The sequence below is a fragment of the Arachis stenosperma genome, chromosome 1 (genome assembly GCF_014773155.1).
Source record: "Arachis stenosperma cultivar V10309 chromosome 1, arast.V10309.gnm1.PFL2, whole genome shotgun sequence".
NCBI classification, from domain to species: domain Eukaryota; kingdom Viridiplantae; phylum Streptophyta; class Magnoliopsida; order Fabales; family Fabaceae; genus Arachis; species Arachis stenosperma.
The window spans coordinates 9,327,277-9,345,903 of record NC_080377.1 but is presented as its reverse complement, the minus strand read 5'-3'; the positions used below and the strand labels follow the sequence as shown (position 1 = coordinate 9,345,903).

Sequence of the window (18,627 nt, the reverse complement as noted above, 5' to 3'; positions counted from 1 at the left end):
GCAAATTTTTTTTCAAGTTTTCAAAGTTTTTCAAAATCAAATCTTTTTCAAATCATATCTTTTCAATCAAATCTTTTTCAAATCAATTTCTTTCCTTTTTAAAGATACTTGCTATCAATTAATGATTTGATTCAACATTTCAAGTATGTTACCTTTTCTGTTGAGGAAGGTTTAATGTTTGAATCATATCTTTTCTTGTTAGACAAGTCATTAATTTTTAAAATCAAATCTTTTTTTTAAATTGTTTTCAAATCATATCATTTCAATCATATCTTTTTAAAAGCATAACTTTTCAATCAAATCTTTTCAATCACATCTTTTTCAAAAAAGTTTTCAATCATATCTTCTTCAAAATCTTTTTCAAAATGATTTTTTTTAATATAATTTTCGAAAAAAATTTTCCTCCCCTCTTCTCACATCCTTCTATTTATGGAGTATCACTCCTCCTCAATGCACAATTCGAACTCTATCTCACTAAGTTCGAATTCTTCTACCCCTTTCTTCTATTTTTCTGTTCCTCTGACACCTCAAGGAATCTCTATACTGTGACATAGAGAATTCCATAGTTTCTTGTTCTCTTCTCTTTCATATGAGTAGGAACAAAGACAAAGGCATTCTTGTTGAAGCTGACCCTGAACCTGAAAGGACCTTGAAGCGAAAGCTAAGAGAAGCTAAAGCACAATTCTCTATAGAGGACCTGACAGAAATCTTCAAAGAAGAAGAACCCATGGCAGCCGAAAACAACAACAATGCCAACAATGCAAGGAAGGTGCTGGGTGACTTTACTGCACCTACTCCCGACTTCTATGGGAGAAGCATCTCTATCCCTGCCATTGGAGCAAACAACTTTGAGCTTAAGCCTCAATTAGTTTCTCTAATGCAACAGAATTGCAAGTTTCATGGACTTCTATTGGAAGATCCTCATCAGTTTTTAGCTGAATTCTTGCAAATCTGTGACACTGTCAAGACTAATGGGATTGACCCTGAGGTCTACAGACTTATGCTATTTCTTTTTGCTGTAAGAGACAGAGCTAGGACATGGTTGGACTCACAACCTAAAGAAAGCCTGAACTCTTGGGAAAAGCTAGTTAATGCCTTCTTGGCAAAGTTCTTTCCACCTCAAAAATTGAGTAAGCTTAGAGTGGAAGTTCAAACCTTCAGACAGAAGGAAGGTGAATCCCTCTATGAAGCTTGGGAAAGATACAAACAATTGATCAGAAAATGTCCTTCTGACATGCTTTCTGAATGGAGCATCATAGGTATTTTCTATGATGGTCTCTCTGAACTGTCCAAGATGTCATTGGATAGCTCTGCTGGAGGATCTCTTCATCTGAAGAAGACGCCTACAGAAGCTCAAGAACTAATTGAAATGGTTGCAAACAACCAATTCATGTACACCTCTGAAAGGAATCCTGTGAACAATGGGACAAATCAGAAGAAAGGAGTTATTGAGATTGATACTCTGAATGCCATATTGGCTCAGAACAAAATATTGACTCAGCAAGTCAATTTGATTTCTCAAAGTCTGTCTGGAATGCAAAATGCACCAAGCAGTACTAAGGATGCTTCATCTGAAGAAGAAGCCTATGATCCTGAGAACCCTTCAATGGAAGAGGTGAATTACATGGGAGAACCCTATGGAAACACCTATAATTCTTCATGGAGAAATCATCCAAATTTCTCATGGAAGGATCAATAGAGACCTCAACAAGGTTTCAACAACAATAATAGTGGAAGAAACAGGTTTAGTAATGGCAAGCCTTTTCCATCATCTTCTCAGCAACAGACAGAGAATTCTAAGCAGAACCACTCTGACTTAGCAACCATGGTCTCTGATCTAATCAAAACCACTCAAAGTTTCATGACTGAAACAAGGTCCTCCATTAGGAATTTGGAGGCACAAGTGGGACAGCTGAGCAAGAAAATTACTGAACTCCCTCTTAGTACTCTTCCGAGCAATACAGAAGAAAATCCAAAAGGAGAGTGCAAGGCAATCAATATGGCCGAACTTAGAGAGGATGAAGAGGCAGTGAACGCCACTGAGGAAGACCTCAATGGGCGTGCACTGACCTCCAATGAGTTCCCTAATGAGGAACCATGGGAATCTGAGGCTCAAAATGAGACCATAGAGATTCCAATGAATCTACTTCTGCCATTCATGAGCTCTGATGAGTATTCTTCCTCTGAAGAGGATGAGTATGTCACTGAAGAGCAAGTTGCTAAATACCTTGGAGCAATCATGAAGCTAAATAACAAGTTATTTGGAAATGAGACTTGGGAGAACAAACCTCCTTTGCTCACCAAAGAACTGGATGACTTGTCTAGGCAGAAATTACCTCAAAAGAGACAAGATCCTGGAAAGTTCTCAATACCTTGCGCCCTAGGCACCATGACCTTCAAGAAGGCCTTGTGTGACCTAGGGTCAAGTGTAAATCTCATGCCTCTCTCTATAATGGAGAAGCTAGGGATCTCTGAGGTACAAGCTACAAGAATCTCACTAGAGATGGCAGACAATTCAAAGAAACAAGCCTATGGACTTGTAGAGAATGTTCTGGTAAAAGTTGAAGACCATTACATCTTTACTGATTTCATAGTCCTAGAGACTGGGAAGTGCATGGATGAATCCATCATCCTTGGCAGACCCTTCCTAGCCACAGCAAAGGCTGTGATTGATGTTGATAGAGGTGAACTGATCATTCAAGTGAATAAGGAATCCTTTGTGTTTAAGGCTCAAGGATATCCCTCTGTCACCATGGAGAGGAAGCATGAAGAGCTTCTCTCAAAACAGAGTCAAACAGAGCCCCCTCAGTCAAACTCCAAGTTTGGTGTTGGGAGGCCACAACCAAACTCTAAGTTTGGTGTTGAACCCCCACATTCAAACTCTAAGTTTGGTGTTGGGAGGTTCCAACATTGCTCTGAGCATCTGTGAGGCTCCATGAGAGCCCTCTGTCAAGCTACTGACATTAAAGAAGCGCTTGTTGGGAGGCAACCCAATGTTATATTTTATCTATTTTCCTTTGTTATTTTATGTTTTCTTTAGGTTGATGATCATGAGAAGTCACAAAATCAATTGAAAAAGCAAAAACAAAATGAAAAACAGGAAGAAAAATAGCACACCCTGGAGGAAGAACCTATTGGCGTTTAAACGCCAGTAAGGCTAGCAGATGGGCGTTTAACGCCCAGTCTGGCACCATTCTAGGCGTTTAACGCCAGAAAGGGGCACCAGACTGGCGTTAAACGCCAGAAAAGGGCAAGCACTTGGCGTTAAACGCCAGAAATGGGCATCAGCCCGGCGTTTAACGCCAGAATTGGCTCAAAACGCATTTTTGCATGCCATTTGGTGCAGGGATGACTTTTCCTTGACACCTCAGGATCTGTGGACCCCATAGGATCCCCACCAACCCCACCAGCCTCTCTCTTCTTCACCCATTCACCAATCACCTCAACCACTCTTCCCCAAAAACCCTTCACCTATCAAATCCCATCTTTCTCTTCACCACTCACATCCATCCTTCATAAAACCCCACCTACCTCACCATTCAAAATTCAAACCACTTTTCCTCCCAAACCCACCCATAATGGCCGAACCCTACCCCTCCCCTCACCCCTATATAAACCCATCCTCACTCCTTCATCTTCACACACCCTAAACACTACTTCTTCCCCCTTTGGCCGAACCACACAGCCTCCTCCATCTCCTCCATTTTCTTCTTCTTCTCCTCTATTCTTTCTTCTTTTGCTCGAGGACGAGCAAACCTTTTAAGTTTGGTGTGGTAAAAGCATTGCTTTTTGTTTTTTCATAACCATTTATGGCATCCAAGGCCGGAGAAACCTCTAGAAAGAGGAAAGGGAAGGCAAAAGCTTCCACCTCCGAGTCATGGGAGATGGAGAGATTCATCTCAAGGGTGCATCAAGACCACTTCTATGAAGTTGTGGCCTTGAAGAAGGTGATCCCCGAGGTCCCTTTCAAACTCAAAAAGAGTGAATATCCGGAGATCCGACATGAGATTCGAAGAAGAGGTTGGGAAGTTCTCACCAACCCCATTCAACAAGTCGGAATCTTAATGGTTCAAGAGTTCTATGCCAATGCATGGATCACCAAGAGCCATGATCAAAGTGTGAACCCGAACCCAAAGAATTGGCTTACAATGGTTCGGGGGAAATACTTAGATTTTAGTCCGGAAAATGTGAGGTTGGCATTCAACTTGCCCATGATGCAAGGAGATGAACATCCTTACACAAGAAGGGTCAACTTTGATCAAAGGTTGGACCAAGTCCTCACTGACATTTGTGAAGAGGGCGCCCAATGGAAGAGAGATTCAAGAGGGAAGCCGGTTCAATTAAGAAGGCATGACCTCAAGCCCCGTGGCTAGAGGATGGTTGGAGTTTATCCAACGCTCAATCATTCCCACTAGCAACCGGTCTGAAGTTACTCTAGACCGGGCCATCATGATCCATAGCATCATGATTGGAGAAGAAGTAGAAGTTCATGAGGTTATAGCCCAAGAACTCTATAAGGTGGCGGACAAGTCCTCTACCTTAGCAAGGTTAGCCTTTCCTCATCTCATTTGTCACCTCTATTATTCAGTAGGAGTTGACATAGAAGGAGACATCCTCATTGATGAGGACAAGCCCATCACTAAGAAAAGGATGGAGCAAACGAGAGACCCCTCTCATCATGAGATCCCTGAGATGCCTCAAGGGATGCACTTTCCTCCACAAGACTATTGGGAGCAAATTAACACCTCCCTAGGAGAATTGAGTTCCAACATGGGACAACTAAGGGTGGAGCACCAAGAATATTCCATCCTCCTCCATGAAATTAGAGAAGATCAAAGAATCATGAGAGAGGAGCAACAAAGACAAGGAAGAGACATTGAGGAGCTCAAGCACTCCATAAGATCTTCAAGAGGAAGAACAAGCCGCCATCACTGAGGTGGACCCGTTCTTTAATCTCCTTGTTCTTTATTTTCTTGTTTTTCAAATTTTCATGCTTATGTTTATCCATGTTTGTGTCTTATGATCATTAGTGTCTTAGTGTCTATGCCTTAAAGTTATGAATGTCCTATGAATCCATCACCTTTCTTAAATAAACAGTGTTCTTAATTGAAAAAGAGAAGAATTGCATGAATTTTGAATTTTATAACAGATTAATTATTTTGATGTGGTGGCAACACTTTTGTTTTCTGAATGTATGCTTAAACAGTGCATATGTCTTTTGAATTTGTGGTTCATGAATGTTGGCTCTTGAAAGAATGATGAAAAAGGAGACATGTTACTGAGGATCTAAAAAATCATAAAAATGATTCTTGAAGCAAGAAAAAGCAGTGAATACAAAAAAAAGAAGAAGGAGAAAAACGAAAAAAAAAGAAAGAGAAAAAGAAAGAAAAAAGAAAGAAATAAAGTTGTGATCCAAGGCAAAAAGAGTGTGCTTAAAAACCCTGGACACCTCTAATTGGGGACTCTAGCAAAGCTGAGTCACAATCTAAAAAGGTTCACCCAATTATGTGTCTGTGGCATGTATGTATCCGGTGGTAATACTGGAAGACAGAGTGCTTTGGGCCACGGCCAAGACTCATAAAGTAGCTGTGTTCAAGAATCATCATACTTAACTAGGAGAATCAATAACACTATCCGGATTCTGAGTTCCTAAAGAAGCCAATCATTCTGAATTTCAAAGAATAGAGTGAGATGCCAAAACTGTTCAGAGGCAAAAAGCTAAAAGCCCCGCTCATCTAATTAATACTGATCTTCATAGATGTTTTTGGAATTCATTGCATATTCTCTTCTTTTTATCTTATTTGATTTTCAGTTGCTTGAGGACAAGCAACAATTTAAGTTTGGTGTTGTGATGAGCGGATAATTTGTACGCTTTTTGGCATTGTTTTTAGTATGTTTCTAGTAGGATTTAGTTAGTTTTTAGTATATTTTTATTAGTTTTTAGTTAAAATTCACTTTTCTGGACTTTACTATGAGTTTGTGTGTTTTTCTGTGATTTCAGGTATTTTCTGGCTGAAATTGAGGGACCTGAGCAAAAATCTGATTCAGAGACTGAAAAGAACTGCAGATGCTGTTGGATTCTGACCTCCCTGCACTCGAAGTGAATTTTCTGGAGCTACAGAATCCCAATTGGCACGCTCTCAACGGCGTTGGAAAGTAGACATCCTGGGATTTCCAGTAATATATGATAGTCCATACTTTGTCCAAGATTTGATGGCCCAAACCGGCGTTCAAAGTCACCTTCAGAATTCCCAGCGTTAAACGCCGGAACTGGCACCAAAGTGGGAGTTAAACGCCCAAACTGGCACAAAAGCTGGCGTTTAACTCCAAGAAGAGTCTCTACACGAAAATGCTTCAATGCTCAGCCCAAGCACACACCAAGTGGGCCCGGAAGTGGATTTTTATGTCATTTACTCATCTTTGTAATTCTTAAGCTACTAGTTCCCTATAAATAGGACATTTTACTATTGTATTTTCATCTTTGTTTTTCTGGTTCCCTCTCTGGGACCGAAGCCAATGATCACTTTTGTTCTTATATATCTTCAACGGTGGAGTTTCTACACACCATAGATTAAGGTGTGGAGCTCTGCTGTACCTCGAGTATTAATGCAATTACTATTGTTCTTCTATTCAATTCAGCTTGTTCTTATTCCAAGATATTCATTCGCACTCAAGAACTTGATGAATGTGATGATTATGTGACGCTCATCATCATTCTCACTTATGAACAAGTGATTGACAACCACTTCTGTTCTACAAGCAAACAAGGCTCTAATGTTTATCTCTTGGATTCTTGATACACGACGCATGGTTGATCGCCTGACAACCGAGCGCTCGCCTGACAACCGAGCCAGCCATTCCATGAGATCAGAGTCTTCGTGGTATAGGCCAGAACTGATGGCGGCATTCAAGAGAATCCGGAAGGTCTAACCTTGTCTGTGGTATTCTGAGTAGGATTCAATGATTGAATGACTGTGACGTGCTTCAAACTCGCGATTGTGGGGCGTTAGTGACAGACGCAAAAGAATCACTGGATTCTATTCCGACATGATCGAGAACCGACAGCTGGATAGCCGTGCCGTGACAGGGTGCGTTGAACATTTCCACTGAGAGGATGGGAGGTAGCCACTGACAACGGTGAAACCCTTGCATAAGCTTGCCATGGAAAGGAGTAAGAAGGATTGGATGAAGACAGTAGGAAAGCAGAGAGACGGAAGGGACAAAGCATCTCCATTCGCTTATCTGAAGTTCTTACCAATGAATTGCATAAGTATCTCTATCTTTATCTTTTATTCATATTTCATCTATAACCATCTGAGTTTGCCTGACTAAGACTTACAAGGTGACCATAGCTTGCTTCATACCAACAATCTCCGTGGGATCGACCCTTACTCGCGTAAGGTTTATTACTTGGACGACCCAGTGCACTTGCTGGTTAGTTGTGCGGAGTTGTGATAAAGAGTTGAGATTGCAATGAGCGTACCATGTTGATGGCGCCATTGATGATCACAATTTCGTGCACCAGAGTCTTTGCTTCTTGTCGCGTTCAGAGAACTTCCAACCAACATCTGGAAACCCTTCACAGAAATAAGTGATATGAGTTCTTTAGGGAGTTATGTGCTACGAAACTTATAATTAATGACCTTACAGTCATGGATAAGAACATTCCCATCATAATTTGTAAGCTAGAAAGGATATTTCCTCCATCTTTTTATGACGTTATGGAACACTTAGTAGTCCACCTACCATACGAAACTATGAAGCACGGACACTTCCTTGATTTTGTCGTGTTCCTGTGTCGGACACATTTCAGACACGACACACATTGACACTTGTTTGACTTGCGTGTCTTCTATGTCCAACCGTGTCTTGATAAAAAAATAAAAAATTCTTCTCCGGACATGCCTAAATACCATCACGTATTAGCGTGTCCAGTTTTATTTTTAACATGTATTCTTGAAATGAGTTTAGAAATAGTATATATTATTAATTATTAAAATAAAATATATTTTAAATACTTTATATAATTAAAAAATATTAAAAATAATTAAAAAATTAATTAATATTTTAATATCAATAAAATACTAAAATATCATTACAATTTATCTAAAAAATACTTTATATTTTATATATATGCCGTGTCCTTGTGTCTTATAAGAATTTTAAATTCTCGTCGATCATAACATACCCAATATTTTGCTGGAAGGAGCTGCAATGGATGCGAGCAGTGACTACTGGTTAGAGCAGAAAGAAATCGATGCTGCACATCTGTGTGTGTTGCTTAACTGTGCCAAATTTTACCCTACCTCATGTGAGTTATTTAAGTCTTGGTGAATACTAAAACCAATAAGATACTAACTTCTTAATCTAATTAAAACTTCTTTATCTATGATGAATCATATAAGTTATTTCAACAGACAAATCCTAATACCTCATTAAATTTTTTCCATGTTGGTTCAGAGAATACGTCAGTGTGTAGTAACTGACACAACAGATTTGAAACTTGTTTTACTTAGTTGGGGCCTAACGAATAAGGGCACTAGCTACCTAATGGTCACTGTTAATGGATATCGGTTCCATGCCTTACAGTGATTGATTGAAAAAAATAGATAACACCAAAGTTTAGATTTGTGGGGATTTAGGCGGGGGTTACTCTGATTAGTTTGGTGTGTTACACAATATAATTGAATTATAGTATTTTTGTCATATTACATATATAGTGTGCGTATTTAAATGTGAATGGTATGATCTGAGTTTGCGACAAGGAACACGAAAGCACAAAGACTACGATATCACTGAGGTTATTGTAACTAGGAAATATAGGCACTATGGTTCTTTTATCCTACCATAAAATGCACAACATGTATCCTATTTGCCTTATCCGAGTTCATGCGAGTCTAGTTAGGTGGTTGTAGTTAAGACTAAGCCAAGAGGTTGCATCGAGTTTGATGACAAGACAGAAAGTCAAGAACCTTACCAGATTAATGACCTAACTCCTATGAGAACGGTGGTAGATATCGGTGAGCCAATCACCCTTGGTCTGTTGTTATGGATGATGACATCATTGACCTTAGAAATAGATGCCAACGCACTTTCACCAAAGGAACACGATCTTCAAGAAGAAGACGGGGTCGACAACGATGAAGAAGAGGGAGACAAGTTCGATGATAATCAAAAAACTACCTCGGTAGAGGAGGATGGTGAACCAGAGGAAGAAGATGATGAATGTGAATAGAATTAATGTAAACATAGTTCTGTGATATGTATTTCTTTCAGAAAATTTGCGGAGAATGTAATATAATTAATTAGCTTTGTTTCAGATATTTCAATTTCAAGTCATTCCGTATCTTTGATTTAAATTTTTGATATTTTACATCTGGTTTAAGATACTATTTCAATTATTAATTATCATGGGTACTTTATATAACACCCTACCACACAAAGTTTTACGCTTAAGTTGTAAAACAGAGGTGGTGTGGTATTACGACCTCTAAAATAAAATATATACATAATAATGTTGAAAAGGGCATAGTATATGGGGAGCCTTGAAAAACGAATAAAGCAAAATCGCAAAATGAAAAGCGCAACGCTCAGGAAGCAAGATTACTTGCATGAGAAGAAAACTAAGGTTTATAAGTATAATTAAACAGAGAGTAGGAATAGAGAGTCATGAATACAAAATAACAAGCTCCTAACTCAGCCTGCGAAGCTAAGGCTGGCCGGAGAATATTTACATACATGTATAGATGACCCGAAGTCTAAAAATACATATATAAACCCTAGTTCTCCTTAATCCTTTAAGAGGTACAAAATAAAGTAAGCTGTTCGGAGTGTTAAGTACATAAGATTAAACAAACTATACACCACAATAAAATCCCAAAAACCACTTCGCTGCAGACTCCAGACGCCTACCGAGGTGCCTCTCGACCTGCATCTGAAAAACAACATAGTATGGGATGAGAACTAGAAGTTCTTAGCATGGTAAAGGTGTCACGCACATAAGATATAAAGTTCTGGGAATGCCAGAGGCAATCCTAGAACGCCGACACCCATATTATAAATCTTAAGGTACTAAAACAGAAACTTTAACGGGTGGTCTTATAAGATTTCAGCCTAACCAAACCTTAAACTAGATTAAGCAATGCAACTTCCCCGCCTTTCCTCCAATCTTTCAATACCAGTGATATTGCACAAACAAACAAGCAAGTAAGGGCAAACACAGCTAGTATAAAAATACTGCAATTAGCAAATATAACAATTAACATAATAATTCACTTAGGCATTCTCAATTAATGCACAACAAGAAAAGAAAACAATATATACATGATGTATGCCTATCCTATGGCTGATGAGTCTCATTTGTCAGTTGTCAAGCCAATCTGATAAGTCCGGCTGCTAAACCCTAAACTGTCCCCCGTTGCGCATCCCCATGAGTCTATGCATAGCTTTTTCTCTTTTCATTCATAATTCATACATATATAAAACTTTACTCAATGGGGGTCAACCTTTCCAGGAATTTATAAGTGCCCGGTCACCTCTTAAGAAGTAGGGTCAACAAAGTATCGAGTCTCAACCTAGAACACGTGGTGGCAAGCCACGGTACCTTACCCAGGAAAACTCGTATCTCAAATAATTGAGTGCATATGCCAAATAATATTCATAATCATTTGTAATTATTGCATAATCATATCATTTAAGCCATTTTCATGTATAATTAATCACTTTTCAAACTTTCTTCACCCCTAAGTTACCTCCATTTTCTAGCTTCACCTTATTACTAGGCTTACTACCATAATCTAGGGTTAAAAGAATGAAAATAGAGGTTTAGAGGTTTAAAATTAAGATTTAAAATACAAAATCTCATTTGCTAAAAAGAGGGGCGTCCCGTAGCCAGCACCTTCCTCGCATACGCAAGGACTGATTTTTCCTTGCTTGCGTACGCAAGATACCCAATCCGAATGGGTTGGTCGCGTCGCGTGCAAGTGGTCCCGTACGCAACCCCCTTAGAATCCTTTGCTCGCGTACGTATGCACCACCTCGCTTACGCGAAATGCCCAACCCGAATGGAATGGCCGCGCCGGGTGTGGTGGTCGCGTACGTGAGTTATGCAGAACCAGAAAAATGTTTAAGTTGCAGAATTTTTAGTTTTGCCCTCCAAACTTCTGACGCGCATAACTTTTTCGTTTTAAAACATTTTCATCCGTTCTTCGAACGGCGTAAACTTCACGAACCTAATTTTCATTTAAAACTAGTTTGAAACAATTTGGGCGTTTGGAAGCCGAGTTATATATGGCTCGCCAAAAATCAATTTTATACAAAAACCTTCAAACCTCAATTTTCATTAAAACCAAACTCAAATCCAAACTTCTATACCTACATTCAGCTTGACAATATATCAAAGCAAACCAACACAACACTAAATTCTTCACATCGCACCACCTTCAATCATACTTCGTTATTACACAATTTCAACCTAAATTCTTCATTTTACATCAACAACATTATCATCCGCTTACTCAATATATATAATCATATCATTCTATCATTCATCACCAACTTATCAATTAACATACTATTACCATCATAAACAAAAATCATCCAACACATATTCAATTCACATCATAATCATCATCAAGGGTGCTAAGCATTAAACATTTTCATGCATTCCAACCTATCCTATGGTCATCTAGCCTAGGTTTTCATAGAACATTATATATTAAATACGTAAAACCTAAACTATACCTTGGCCAATTTTCACGTATATCCTATGGCAACCCACTTAGGTGAAAAGCAAGTCCTCAATACCAAGAATTCAGCTCTAGCACCAACCAAACTTTCACTTAAGCTTCCAACACATTCAATAGCTTCATATCACATATACATACACACCTAACACATTTCATAACATACCCATATACAAAATTCAATACCTACATACTAAATCAATTAATTCACTATGTTTAATAATTCTTACCATACCCACAGACCAAACGAACCAAGCCCAGCAAGCCCCGCAAGTTAAATCAAGCCTATAGTATCAAAGCCAACAAATTCTCAACATATATACTCAAATTTTTTTAAAAATCAAAGGGGTAGAGCAATTAGAGTGAGAATAAGGCTTACCTATAAAATTGTTCCAATAAATTTGTAGAGCTCGATGTGGTGATCGCGTGGCTTTAAACGGTGCGGTAATCGGAGCTCAGAATGAGGAGATATAGTAGTTGGAAGGTAAGATTAGGGTTGGAAGCTCTTCTTCCTCCTTCCCTCTCTTGTGCAGCGTGGATATGAAATTGGGGAAGAAGAAGATGCTGAGCCTTAAGTTAGTGAGGCCTGGGTTGGGTTTTTGGACTCATTTTGGATCCAGTTTGACTAATTTGATCTGTTCGACCCAATTTTGGGCCAAATTCTTTAAAATTAGTGTTGAAATTCTTATTTTAATTAGCTCTATCTTATTTTACTATAAAATTTACATTTTTAATCTCCATTATTAAAAATTAATTTATCGATTAATTATTCGCTAATTTATGAGGTTTACACATTATAGATGGACAACAAAAAATTATTTTAAAAATATAAAAAGACTACCGTCGAAATATTCTGACGGTAACAACCCAATCATTTTTTTTAAAAAAATTTAAAATCGTTTCTTTTCAGATTATTAAAAATTTATATCTTTTTAATAATTATTAAAAATATTTATACATAAATATAACACAGAATAATATAATAGGAATAATAATTAGAATGCCTAATTCATATTCTAATTAATTATCCTTATAAGACTTAAATGAGTAAAAATTTTAAATATATATTATTTTTTAAAGACATAAAAAAGATAAAAATACAATTTTTTTTATTTAAAAATTAGAAGGGTAAATTAGGACTCTTAATTATTTTTATATAAACTAAATCGATTAGTTAAGAATAAACTTAAAAAATATTAATGAAAACATAAATTAAATATACATATGATGTTAAAACAAAAAAGGCGAGAAACAAATTCATGAGAGAATGTTCACTTGAACCAAAACTCACAAATAATATATAAATATAAAATAGATAGATAGATAGATTCAAAAAAATTATATATTGTTATATTATTATTATTATTATTATTATTATTATTATTATTATTATTATTATTATTATTATTATTATTATTATTATTATTATTATTATTATTATTATTATTATTATTATTATTATTATTATTACATTTGCCACTATTCAAAATACAAGGTCAAATACGAATTTAATTTTAGTTTGACACATTTTGAAAGAATTTAATGCATTCAAGATAAAATGCGAATTCATTTGTAACTTTTTTTAATGTTTGATATTTTAAATATATACTTTACTAATTTTGCCATGATTTCGATTATTAAAAATTTATTTTACTAGGCAAGGATATTATTCTAGTCAACCTAAATTAATTTTGATATAAAAATTATATAACTTTTATTAATTTAATTTTTAAAGGTAAAATATTATTTATTTATTATATAAATTTACAAATTGTACACATTAATTATGTATCGAATCGATCCTATTTAACCCAATTCAGCCTGTTCATGAGTTTATGTGCACCCCTATTTATACCTAGTAAATTAAGTTGTTTACTACTCAACTTTCTTTTATCTTTAATTTTTTTTTTTTTTGTACAAAGTCTGTATCTCCTTTCGACAAAAATATATTTCAGTTAACAAACTATTTTTCAACTATAAGATGGCTTTTAAAAATGCTCTTTTGATCTTTGGAATTTTAGCTGTAATTTTTCTAATCCCTTCGGAGGTTCTAGCTCGGGACTTACCAGCATCATCATATACTCTACAAGGAGGTTTGTTTTAACATTTGTCCTCAATATATATATATATATATATATATATATATATATATATATATATATATATATATATCATAAAAATTAACATTTATAGCATACGATATTTTCTTTTCAATAATGATTGTATTTCTCATGTTATAAATTAAAAATGATTCAACATGCTTTCCGAACTTTCATATTTCTAAAAAAGTGTCATTATTGTCTATATGCAGCTAATAGAATGGAAGAAATAAATCAAATTACTGGACCAAATGGGTTAGGAAGGCATGTTATTGACTTGGATGGTGAAAAATACAACATCGATATCAAATGTGACAGGATTTGTGGTGGATTGGGATTTCTTTATTGTTGCTAATGACATACAAGTGAAAGACTATGTTAAATCTTGTGTCTAGTATCTGAGAATAAAAATAAAATAAAATGTATTATGTTTATGTATACCCTATACCTAAACTTTAATTTGGTATACCATAGGTTGAATTAATAGCTATGTGCTTATTAGTTTGCAAAAATTATGTAACTGGATCTATCAGAATTGCATAAATAATGTTTTTTTATCCAATTTGTTTCATTTTATACTTTTTTATGTTTTATTTTATTTTATTTTCTCTTTTAAATATGATAGTAGGTGTAAATCGTAAAAATTTACATTTTTAAAAAGAATTTACTTTTGATACATTATTAGTGTAAAATAGTTTTACACATGCATCTAGTTACGTAATATCACATTAGTAAAAATAACTACTTTTTACATTAATCATATAAATAGTCATCTAAAAAAATAGATGTAATTGTACGATTGTGTAATATTTACACTGTTAGTGCATCAAAATTAAACCCTTCTAGGCAAGCCCTCGGTTTATACTATACTTTGTTGAGGCTTTATATGATTTTTTTTTAAATCAAGTTTTGATAATTTTTTATAAAAAAAAAATCAAAGTTCTTTTTTTATAATAAAAAAATTAAATTCTATCTATATAAAGTAATTTGAAGTATTTTATTCAATATTTTACACTGGCTATAATTTTTTTCTTTTTCTAATTGTATTTAGTATTTTTATTTTGTAAATTTTATAAGTTCCTTTTTATAATAAAAGATAATAATATTTTTTTATATTTTATATTTTCTATTATATTTTCATTGTCCTTGATATTATTTTGCATGTAATTTATAAAATATTTATTTTTTTACTGTAATATAAATTTTTATTTTTTAAAATTAAGTTTAGAATTAATTTTTTGGTGCTATTCATTAAAATTTATTTATTTATATTTTTATTATTCACACAACAACAAGAACGGAGATTAGCGGCGGTTAAAATGCCGATTTGCGGCGGTTTTAAACCGCCACTAGCTGCTAAACATAACACCAACGACAATACAAACGCAGCGCATAAGGGACAGGGATGACATTTTTCGGCGGTTTCCAGCAACAGTTGGAATAACCGCAGCAAATCAATTATTTTGCGTTGGCTGGTTTAGCATATCACCAAGAGAGATTTAGCCATCTTATTTGTGACGTATTTTAACCGTCGCTATTTGCTTCCTGTGTTTTATATGATTTTTATTTGCAAAACTGCCGCTAATTGTTTACGTCCACTTTTTTTTTTTATAAATTCTAAAATTTTATTTTGATTTATTTTATTAACTTGGGAGTATTTCTTAATCGTGTAGAGTATTTTTTTATTTTAAAAATCTTTTCGTTCTCCTGTAAAGTTCTATATTGCAGGAAAAAAACTCAAGAATATTTAACTGCAAAAAAAAAAACTAACATATTTATTGTAATATCAATAAAGTATTTCAATAGTCAGCCAAAAAAGTAAAGTAATTGGCTAATAATTAATGCTGCATAGTAAAATAAACAAAACATATACTGAAAAATAAACTATCACATATATCCTAATTTCTATTTTCCCTCATGTCCATCTAAAGAATTCATCCATGCAGCGATGTCTGGTGGCAGCTCCCCACCTTGCTGTTGGACTACATAACTTAGCACACTCTTTAATGCTTGTCTCTTCGTTTTCTCTGTTGCTATTTCATCCTCCATTGCCTTCCTTCTCAATTTCTCGGCCGTCACCTCCGCCTGTAGTTCAAACAGCATTATTGGGGCCTTTTCTGTTTGAGCTCTATCCACCGGCGGCTGCGAACTCAGACGAAAGAGTTGACTTGGTGTCGGCCCGAAATCTATGCTACGTACTCTACCATAGCGCTCTTTAATAAGAGCTTGGGCAAGGGAATCATTTTCAGACAATATTCTCGTAGTTTCATCAACCTGCTCAATCTCAGATATTTTTTCCTGTAGACGTAAATAAGCATACACAATCACACTAGAAATATTGCATACTCAAGACATTTTAATAATTAAACCTAACATGTACTATAATAATTGATTAAGTGTACTTACACCAATCCTCTACGCTTCTTCATGTATGTAGGTGCCATCACGTCGTTTGTGCTTTAAGATCCATACTTCCCCCTACCAACTCTCCTCCCTTGTTTTTATGACTGTGACAATACAGTTTGTAACACCCTCACTATCAGAATGTCACGCTTCCGGCTGTGCTACTCTGATAGCAAGAAGTATTACGACTAACTTCATATACTTAATATTAAAATAGGAGCCTTTGACTCGACACTGTATCGCTGACTTCATTGAAAATCGGAAATAAATACTTTACATAAAAAAAACAAATAGGCATAGGTTTATATACAAGACTTCTTACATAATAGCTTATAACATAATATATATATAAAACATACAACTCCTATCCTTCTTACAAAATTGTAATAAGAAAGACGAGGGAAGAAAAATTATCTAATTAAAACAACATCATATAAACCAATACGCGGTATAACTCTCCATAATGCTCCTTCCTCCGATTTCTGAAAAGGTAAAGCTGTAGGGGTGAGAACTCAATCACACGGTCTCACCACGGAGTTTCAGAATTGTCATAAGAAGATATTTAATAAGAAAACTGTTTTCAAACTCAATGATTATCATTGTAAAGTAGATTTACACATGCATCTAATTACGTAATATCACATCAGTAAAAATAATTACTTTTTACATTGACCACATAAATAGTCATCCAAAAAAACAGATGTGATTGTATGACTGTGTAGTGTATCAAAATTAAACTCTTTTAGTAAGCCCTCGGTTTATACTATACTTTGTTGAGGCTTTATATGATTTTTTTTTTAAAAAAAATTCAAGTTTTGATATATTTTATAAAAAAATCAAAATTTTTCTTTTATATTAAAAAAATTAAATTCTATCTATATAAAATAATTTGAAGTATTTTATTCAATATTTTATATTGACTATAATTTTTTATTTCTTTTTTTAAACTGTATTTAGTATTTTTATTTTGTAAATTTTGTAAGTCCTTATTTTTTTTAATAAAAAGATATAAATATTTTTTAATATTTTATATTTTCTATTATATTTTCATTGTCCTTGATATTATTTGCATGTAATTTATAAAATATTTATTTTTTACCGTATATAAATTTTTATTTTTTAAAATTAAGTTTAGAATTAATTTTTTGGTGCTATTTATTAAAATTTATTTATTTATATTTTTATTATTCACACTAAAACAAGAATGGAGATTAGCGACGGTTAAAATGTCGATTTGTGGTGATTTTAAATCGCCACTAGCCGCTAAACATAACACCAACGACAATACAAACGTAGCGCGTAAGGGGGACAGGGATGACATTTTCCGGCGGTTTCCAGCAACAGCTGGAATAACCGCAGCAAATCAATTATTTTGCGTCGGTTGGATTAGCGGCAGTTTATAACCGCTGCTATATCACCAAGAAAGATTTAGCCATCTTATTTGTGACTTAGTTTAACCGCCGTTATTTACTTCCTGTGTTTTATATGGTTTTTATTTGCACAACCGTCGCTAATTCTTTACGCGCACTTTTTTTTATAAATTCTAAAATTTTATTTTGATTTATTTTATTAACCTGGGAGTATTTCTTAATCGTATGGAGTATTTTTTTATTTTAAAAATCTTTTCGTTCCCTTCTAAAGTTCTATATTGCAGGCAAAAAACTCAAGAATATTTAACTGCAAAAAAAACTAACATATTTATTGTAATATCAATAAAATATTTCAATAGTCACCCAAAAAAGTAAAGTATTTGGCTAATAATTAATATTGCATAGTAACAAACAAAACATATACTGAAAATAAATAAACTATCACATATATCTTAATTTCTATTTTCCGTCACGTCCATCCAAAGAATTTATCCATGCAGCATTGTTTGGTGGGAGCTCCCAACCTTGCTGTTAGACTACATCAACACACTCTCTAATGCCTGTCTCTTTGTTTTCTCTGCTGCTATTTCATCCTCCATTGCCTTCTTTTTCAATTTTTCTGCTGCTATTTCTTCCTCCATTGCCTTCCTTCTCAATTTCTTGGCCGTCACCTCTGCCTGTACTTCAAACAGCATCCTTGGAGTCTCTTCTGTTTGAGCTCTATCCACCAGCGGCTGTGAACTCGGACGAAAGAGTTGACTTGGAGTCGGTCCGAAATCTATGCCACGCAATCTACTCGAGCGCTCTTTACCGAGATCTTGGGCAAGGGAATCATTTTCAGACAATATTCTCATAGTTTCATCCAACTGCTCAATCTCAGATATTTTTTTCTGCAGACGTAAATAAGCATACACAATCACACTAGGAATATAGCATACTCAAGACATTTTAATAATTAAACCTAACATGTACCATAATAATTGATTAAGTGTACTTACACCAATCCTCTGC

The 18,627-nt window shown here is 34.9% G+C and overlaps 1 non-coding gene across 1 annotated transcript; it reads right to left on the bottom strand.

The window, feature by feature from the left end:
- Positions 1–1,132: 1,132 nt before the first annotated feature.
- On the bottom strand, positions 1,133–1,240 carry LOC130956417 (small nucleolar RNA R71). The gene has a single exon (XR_009077097.1). It is a non-coding gene; the product is annotated as a small nucleolar RNA R71 (small nucleolar RNA).
- Positions 1,241–18,627: the final 17,387 nt, after the last annotated feature.